The sequence below is a fragment of the Ixodes scapularis genome, unplaced genomic scaffold (genome assembly GCF_016920785.2).
Source record: "Ixodes scapularis isolate PalLabHiFi unplaced genomic scaffold, ASM1692078v2 PGA_scaffold5__190_contigs__length_132052651, whole genome shotgun sequence".
NCBI lineage: Eukaryota > Metazoa > Arthropoda > Arachnida > Ixodida > Ixodidae > Ixodes > Ixodes scapularis.
The window spans coordinates 28,480,716-28,489,995 of NW_024609880.1; positions in this window are offsets into that span (position 1 = coordinate 28,480,716).

Below are 9,280 nucleotides of genomic sequence, written 5' to 3' on the forward strand. Positions count from 1 at the left end.
CATAACCTTCGGGAAAGGTTATGCTGAGCGTGTTTTGGGACTGCCGTGGTGCTCTTTTAACAGATTATGCTCAGAAAGGTCAAACGATCACTGGAAACTATTATCGGGAGCTCCTCAGAAAGCTGCGAAAAACTATCAAGTCAATGCGCGGACGGAAGCTCACGAAAGGTTCCGTCTGCTTCATGACAATGCTCCGTCTCGCTCGGCGGAGGTGACGTTGTCACACGCGGCCCCTTCAGGTAACGAAATTTCGCGTCATTCCCCGTATTCACCCGACCTCTCACCTAGTGACTTCTTCCTCTTCCCTCGCATGAAGACTCCACTGCCTGGAAAGCATTTCAAGGACGACGACGAAGTGATTGCTGAAGTGGAACGATTCCTGAACACTCAAGACGAGCAATTTTATAACAATGGCCTCCGACATTGTGTCCATCGCTGGCAGGAGTGTGTGACTTTGGGAGGTGAATACGTAGAGAAATACTAAACCCCTAACCGAGTTTCATTGCTGAATCCCTATTCCTTCATGACAATAATACGAACTCGATGAACGCCCTTGTAATATAAAAGTTAATTATTTCTTAACTTGAAAACTATTTTTTTTTAAACTTCCCACGTCCAGTAAAATACCCAAAGATACCGTTCGCTTCCACCAATCACATGACACTTCCAAGGTGACGTCACACGTATACTTCACGCGAAATGTGGGTATTCTCGGGGTGTCGAATTCCGGTATGACTATTACCTGAATTGTTTAAGTGATTTTTGCTTTCAGCGTACCGTCTGCGATAACCTGACTCCTAGTTCTATCATCATATAATATAACTTCAAGATTGTTTGGCATTATCTTTCTTAAAGCCATATGCAAACAAGACAAGGAAACCAAAAAGAAATATTGCATGCCAGCTGGTTTGGAAGGAACATAGTTCAAGCACTGAAGTGAAAGAAACGAAAAAGAACTGACAAACCCAATACAATGCCTCAAGTTCGGCTAGGTTTAATTGCCCGGCAACAGGCGTCAATGCACTTCTCGGCTCAGTGATAAATTCTCCCAGAGCGAATACAGAGTTGACTCTCCCCTTCCCCCCTCGCCCCCTCCACATTTCCTACAATGCTAGCAACAACAACAAATCTGCTCAACTCACGTCAAGTCAGAATAATCACACTTAACAAAGGACTTGGAGATTATTGCTCCCGAAAACTATCCAGGGACGGAAAATCCCATCAAGGTTGACGGCCGTCGAGGTGTTAACCCCCGATGCTGTCAACGGTTAAGGCCCTTTGCTGGTGAATAACCCAGCTCGTGGGCATATACGTTATAACTACGTAACTACTTTTTCTTTCTGTTTTTTTATTAGAATTCTCTAGAGTGTTTAATGATTCGCCGGCGCTGTTTTTAAAGTTTGCAACACATCTACAACCATTCTTTATTTATTTTATTCTGTACAGTGTTTAATCGGAGTTCTTATCAGACGTGTTGAAGACAAACACAGGCGCATCGGCGAGTAATCTGAGTTCAGCGAAGGCTTGCAGTACTTCACATGCTGCTTTCGGCGTGCAATACTATAGTGGTTTGTTTCCAGGCCTGAGAATATATAGCAGGATTTCTACACTTGTAAAAAAGTAAGTGCTCGTTTATTTTACTAAAAATTATGAAAAAATAAATCTTTGCTTATATGCTTGATGTCTGAATATGAAACGATACCAACAAACACATCATGCCAAAAACGCAGAAAGTGGCGAATGTATAATTACGCATAATTTAGATTTCCTCATTATATATATCTTGGAAATTACGAGTTAAAATTTGGCTTTACACTTTTGTTACACTATTTTTACATCGTTTTATAAACATCTCTTTCTCTCCACAATCTTCTTAATTAAACTTCCAATAACAGTTTATTTCGGCCGTCACCTATGCACGGTAGCTTGAGGAGGTGGTGAGAAGCGTATATTGCCCGGCAAACAAAATTGCTGTGTTTTCCCATGTCCAGCCAAGATTTTGGCCTTGAGTAAGCTGCCTCCCCTACTCGTGGTGTTCCACTAAGCGCAGCGTCCTAAAGCAGGTCTTCGGCTGCCGCTAGGATAGCGCTTCTAAATAGATAAGACATACAGCCTCTTCCGTATAAGTCTGGTGGACACGGTATGTCCTTTCTGAAGTACGGATGGGCTCACAAAGAGTCCAGTTGTGAGTTACTGCCAAACGTTCCCCAACTGAACTGTCATAAATGCGAATTCTGGTCAAGAAATATATCAAAACCCATTGCTTTTAGAGCGCAGCTCTTAGGCGCCCATTTCCGGCTTGAGCGGCGTCGCCGTTGGCGTTGGCGTAACCGCGCGTTGCATTATTTGGACTTTTCCCGTAATAACGTCACATGTGACGTCATGAGGGTCATGAGTGAGGTCACGAGGGAGGAGGTGGAGGAAGGAGTATTTTGCGCTAAATTTAGCGGAAAAAATTCCCCGCTAGGTTTACCAAAAAATTCCACCCGCTACTTTAGCAGAAAACGTTTCCCGCTAAATTTAGCGGGAAAAATCCTCCGCTAGATTTGGCTGAAAAACTTCCCCTCTAAGTTTAGCGGAAAAATTCCCCGCTAAATTTAGCAGAAAACATTCCTCGCTAAATTTAGCGCTATACATTTCCCCGCTAAAATTTAGCCGACAAATTTGCCGGCTATTTTTAGCAAACAAATGTCCCTGCTCAATTTAGCGGAAAAATTCCCCGCTAAGTTTAGCGAAAAACTTCCCCCGTTAAATTTAGCGCAAAATATTTTCTATAAATTTAGCGGAAAATGTTTTCCGATAATTTTAGCGGAAACGCTTCCCCGCTAATTTTAGCGGAAAATATTTTCCGCTAAATTTAGCGAAAAACTTCTCTGTTAGGTTTAGCGGGAAAAAATTGCCCGCTAAATTTAGCGAGGAATTGTTTTTTGCTATATTTCGCGGAAAACTTTTCCTGCTATGTCTAGCGGAAAGAATTGCCTCTTATTTAGCGGATAATGTATCCGATAATTTTAGCGGACGAAATTTCCGCTAAATTAGTGTAAAATATTTTTCACTAAATTTAGCGGAAAAACTTCCCCGCTAAGTTTAGCGGGGAAAAAATGCCCTCTAAGTTTAGCAAGGAATTGTTTTCTTTTTTTTTTGCTATATTTAACGAAAAAATTTCCCCGCTATACTTGGCGGTGAATATTTTTCGCAGATTTTAGCGGAAAATGTAGAGAAAACTTTCCACTAAATGGGAGCGGAGCAGGAGAGGAGGAGGGGAGGAGAGGAGTGCGAGGAGGGGCGTGTTGTTGTTGAAGCGATGTTTATTAGGAAATCGACGTTGTTGTTAGCTGCGCTCTGGGCGCACATGTCACTGTCTATGGGAAAGGGAATTAAGGGGGGAAAAAGATATGGAGGAGTAGAGAGGGGGAGGGGGAAGGGGATTTTTTTTCAGTGTTGACTTTCCTACGGCTTTCGGTACAGATTCGCGACTCCTGGAACTCCTGAAAGCCTCTGGATGCAAGATCTGTAGGAGCCCCAGGATCCGCAAGCAACCCAGATGTCTTGGAAGCCTTAGAGGACCTCAAGGAGTTCCGCGCTCCTCAGGAAGCTGACTACGCTCTTGAGTGCCTTGTCCGTAGTAGCTCGTGAGGATCTTGGACGCAGGAGTTCCTTCAAGTTGGTACTAGGTAGCCCTAAGCGGGAAAAGGCATCACGGAGATTGGTGCGCTCCTCTTCGTGATCACCGCAGTGCAAAAGGATATGTTCGGCGTCGGCCGTTTCCTCGCAGGTCTGGCATATGGGGTCAACATTGAGTCTGAAGTGACTTATTCACGCCGGGGTGAAGGCGCTTCCGGTCCGTAATCTGTGCATTACTGCGGCAGTTTGACGGTCGAAGCCGTGCGGTACCCGAGCTGGGAAGGCACCCGCCACCACTACCGGGTCCGGGTGCTGCAGGGCGATGGCTTTTCTCACAAGGAGCTTGGCGTCTGAGAAGCGGGGAACGGTTGAAAGCGGGCACTCGGAGTCCTTTTGAGCTCGCACCGCTAGAAAATTAGCAACTTCATTGCATCTAATGCCACAGTGGCTTGGGAGCCATTGGAAGGCAATGTCTTTGCCTTCCTGCTGAAGCTCAACCGCATCCTGCTCGATTGAACGGGCCAGGGGCGTGGCCCGTTCGAGCCTAGATAGCAGCTCGAGGGCTGATCTTGAGTCGCTCAGGATGACCCAGCGTAGGGCCTGTGTGCAGCCTGTCCGAATACCCCAGAGGGCGAGCCGTATGGCTGCTAGCTCTGCCGTGGTGGAGGATGCCTGGTGAGCCAGGCGCTCGCTGGTACCCACAGCGGCTGCCTCAAAGAAAGCCGCTGCTGTTGCTGTGCCTCCGGAGGGGTCCACTGATCCGTCGGTGTACGCTCGAGTCCACCCATCGTACTGGGGAACTAAGTGACCTTCCGTGAGCTGCCTTGCTACGACCACTGTTACGTTCTTCTTGGTCCGCAGTCCAGGGATATGAAAGCTGATCAGCAGAGGGTGGGGCTCTTTGTGCAGCTCTGGGAGTGGAGCGAGTGGTCCTGGTGTGCCAGCTATGTCACCAAGAATGCAGAGGTGTGCTCCTAGTCTTAATTCAGCGCGCTCGGCGATCCTCATTAGGAGCGTGATGGCCGAGTCGCAGTTGCTCATTCGAGTCAGATGACCCGGCGCCCGTTCTTGCATGATGTTCTCTACAGAGTTAATCCTAGATTTTGTGAGCGTATGTCGAGACGAGGCTGTGCGAAGAACTCCGAGGCAAATCCCGAGTGCCACGCGTTGCGCTTGTTCAAGGTTTTTGAGCTGGTTGGAACTGAGTGTGGCGAAAGGTAGGGCGTAGAATAGGCGGGCCAGGATGAGCCCCCTATACAGTTGCAGCATCATGTGAGATGAGGTTCCCCAAGTAGTTCCGCCGAGCATCCGGAGGATGTTTGTATTAGTTCGCATCTTTTGAAGCACTTCCCTCATTGCTGGGCCCCAGGATAGCCTCGAGTCCAACGTGACGTCAAGATATGTGGCCGTTTTCGAGAGTTTCACTGGAGTGTCCGCAATGCGTAGTGTGGGCATGAACTTGCGTGGCCTCTTTGGAGCGTAGCACAGCACAATCGTTTTTTTCAGCTGATACTGCCAAGTCCAGTTGGTGGAGTCGATACACTGCATTTGTCCGGGCTCGCTGGAGAGAGCATACCATGCGTTGCCTTCTGTAGCTGGGGGCGGTGGACCAGAGTGCCACGTCGTCTGCATAGACGGCTATGCTGATAGGTACGCCGGCTCTTCTCTAACCCTTGCCGCCGCTGGGAGCGACGCGATGGCCAGAGCAACGAGTAGCGGGCTAAGAGCGCTCCCTTGGGGAACTCCTCGGATGATTTTCCGGGGATTGCTCACCGCGTTGCCGGTCTTTACACACATAGTGCGTTCACTAAGAAACGCGCAAATGTATTTTAATAGATCTCCGTTCACCCCGAAACGGCGTAGAGCTGAATTGAGGGCCTTGTGGGGGAGGGCGTCAAAGGCCTTGCGGACGTCCAGAAAAACGGCCACCGCAGACCAACCCTGCGCTTTTGCTTCTTCCAGTGAGCTAACGATATCTCCCATTGCATCTACCGTGCTCCGATGGTGCCGGAATCCCGAAAAAACAGTCCAGTAAATCCCTTGCCCCTTCTAGGGGGTAAACAAGACGGCGTAGCACTGTACGCTCCATCACTTTCCCGAGGCATGACGTCAAGGAGATAGGCCTGTATGAGCTTAGCTGGTCTTGGGGCTTGCCGGGCTCAGCAGTGGTATCGTGGTTGCTACCCTCCAGGCGTCTGGCAGCTCAGCTGTCCTCCAGACTTTGTTGATGAGAGCTAGCATCGCTGGGAGTGCCGACTCGTTGACGTTTCTCAAGGCCTGGTTGGCGACTCCATCCGGTCCTGGTGACGCGCGGTGTCTGGGAAGGAAATCAAGGACGTACTGCAGCTCGTGCAGAGTAAAGTCGGTGTCCGGTTGTTGCATCAGAGGTGCCGTGGGATGACTGAACTTGTCTCGATTCTCGGGGGCGCGATCTTACAGTCGGTACCAGCGGAACTTCAGTGAAAGTATCGGCGAGGAGTTCTACCATCTCTGTTGATCGGAGGTTCATGGCCACGGCCATTCCAAGGACTGAGTTTCGGAGAATCGGGCGGCCCGCCAGTGTTCTCGATATCCTCCAAGCCCGGCTTCCTCCGGATGGTCTCTCTAGAGTACTACACTTGAGACGCCATTGTCGGCGCGCCAGTTTCTTTCCGTGTTTCCTGAATCTGGCATCCAGTCGCCTATAGGCTATAAGTAGGGTGTGTACTTTCCGGTGTTTATTTGTAAGAAAAATCGGCGGATGTTTTTCGGTGTTTATTTATTTTCAAAACACCGGCGTATTTCGGTGGAAAGTCTCACTACAAGGCTAAAATCGGTGATTATCGGTGGAAAAAAATGCGATTGATCACAGACAGAGAGTTCCAGTTTTATTCACATATTTCATACACTTCTTTTTTAGGAAGCATCTATTTCTCATACTTGGTTATTATAATAGATGGAAGCCTACTTTGAGAGGCTTGCATCCGTCATGGCAGCAGGTTCCTTGCGGTTCACAACCCACAATTATGAAAACGCACGCTCCTGTATGACACGGACGTTGGCAGTGTCTTCCAGGAACCACAGCGACCTCTGAATACGTGGCTTGCACCGACATCACTTGGCCAGACACAATGGGGAAAGGGCACGAGAGAGCCTACGCTCCACCGCGTTAATTTTTCCACAAAAGGGTGCCATGGGAGACACAATAGGGGAAAGGCGTGTGAGAGCTTAGCTTCCACCGCGTTCACTAGACGCTTTTGACCCCCAGAAAGGAGGGCGGACTGACGCCATGTGCAAGCCATGTATAAACACGGGAAGGATGCAGGATCCACGAGATCACACGTTTGACGAACCTCTACGGGGAAAAGGTTTCGCTAGGTCGGAATCATGCCACGACCGGTGTTTTTCGGTTTTAACCAGAACGAAAAAATCCAACCACCGGTGTTTTTCGGTTTTAACCGATTTTATATTTTCGTCACCGACGGATGTTTATCGGTGTTTTTCGGTTAAAACCGGAAAATACACACCCTAGCTATAAGCCAGGATATCCTCCGGTTTTCCAGTGACCCATGACTTTCGCTGGGCTCGCCGTCTTCTCGCTTGGAGTTTAAGCCACTCGTGGTCAGGGTTATGACGTGTTAATGGCACGCTGACTTCACGGGTGGCTTCTTTGAGGACGCCCGACAGTGTTTCTGAATTAAAGGAAAATCCCCCTCTAGTGCTTCTCCAAGCAGTGTCCTGTAGTAATCCCAGTCGACTATCTGGCAAATCCTAAGGTGGACTTCCGGCGGTCTTCCAATGACAATTGGAAGGTGATCACTCCCCCAGCTTTCCACGTGAGGGGTTGCACTGAGCCTCAGGAACCAAGTTGTGAAGGTGAGATCAATCACGCTTCCCGTCACTCCAGGGCGGATAAACGTCTGGCTTCCACTTGTGATGTTCCTTAAGTGAAGTGCTTCGACCGTTGCCTGTAGCTCCCGTCCCCGTGGGGAGCCTTGCTTGTCTTCCCAAGACTGTGAGTGCGCATTGAAGTCTCCGGCTACTATAAGGTCTCCCTTGGCTCGCACTCGAATGTCCGCAAGAACATGGGTGTCCCACGGTGCGTTAGGGGCCACGTATTCCGATACGATGGTGAGTGGACGTCTTCTCCATTCCACAGTCACCGCCACAAGCTCCGCGCTCTCAGTGCATAAATCATTGAGGTCCACCTCACTTTGTGGCAACCCTCGACGCACTAGTAGTGCTGCCCGCGGAAACCCTCTTGCCACATGCGATTTGCTGGCTTACACTATGTGATTCGCAATGCGCATGTCGCCGGCTGACATTCTTGGTTCTTAGAGAGCTACTGCATTGTAGGCGTTGTCCAATTCGTGTTTGCGGAGCTCAGGGAGTCGCGTTCTCAATCCGCTACAGTTCCATTAAAAGACTGAGCAGGAGAGGGGTTGAAGATGCTTGGTGGTCCTCCTATTAATGTCTCCCACGGTGGATGAGTTGATGTGGGCAGGCGAATGGTGAAAAATTGCTGTCCTGCAGCTTTGAAAATCTGTGATTCATACTGGCGTATGAGATGTTTGTGCCTTAAATTATTTGATGAGAGCGTTTTACGAAGCGCATACCATATAAATTTGTAGAGGGCTTGTGGTGAATAGGTTTCGTTCCATTCCATTGCAGCAGGATGAGTTTCAATATGATCTGACTCATCTGTTCGATGCCATTTAGCTTTCGAGTTACAGTGAAGAAAATGTTTGTACTGACAAGTAAGGCTTTCTTGGAAACTCTCTAGCACAGCACTGCAATAATGGGTTCTAATGTGAGGACGGCTTTGATCACTTGATGAAGTGTTGATGTTTGTGACGTTGTGGCCAGTATCTTGTGAAAAGCAGTGAATATAAGTGGGATTATGGCTTTAAACACAGAGTCAGTCTTTGTTCCGTTTTCCTGGCTGGGTCCCGTCATGTAAACGTTGGAGGTTTTAAGGAAAGTGATATTTTGATGTGTGGTTTGTCCCAAAAAGGTTTCCTAGAAACTGGCAGTGTAGTTGTTGCGAAAGATTTAGCGGTGACCAGATTTGCAGGCGTGCTCTCTACGTCTTTGAGGAGGGAAGTCTTGAGCAGTCAGAGGCAGAGCATTGTTGGTGGAGGCGCTAGGTCCTGGTACGTTGTTTGAATCCATTGTTTCGCTTGCTTGTCTTTTTGCATGCACAGCACTTTTCGCCTCATGAATTGTGGTGTTGTGCTCTAACTTGTACCTCGCTACTTCTGACTCCCCTGCCCTCACTGGGCAATCAGGTGCGTTGGAGGCGTGATTTCCGTGACAGTTGACGCAGCAGGGGTTGGCTTTGCACTTTGTCTTTGTGGCATTGTCCACACCGAGAACATAACTGGGTTTCTTCTGCGCATCAGCGGCGATGTGGCCGAATTTTCGACACCTGTAGCACTGCAAGGGGCGTGCTCGGTAGGGAATTACTTTCGTTCTTACAAGACCGACATTAACATGTTGAGGAGCTACTTTTGTTGCGAACGATACTCGCACAACGGGTGATGTCTTGCCAAGGCGCTTCACTTCCGTTATGCAGGCGGTTGACTGTAGTCGCGTTCTTATGTCGGTCTCTGTGCAGTTAGGGTCGATGTCTCGAAGGACGCCATAGCAATTTGTGCGGTCGCTAGGTAGAAGAACA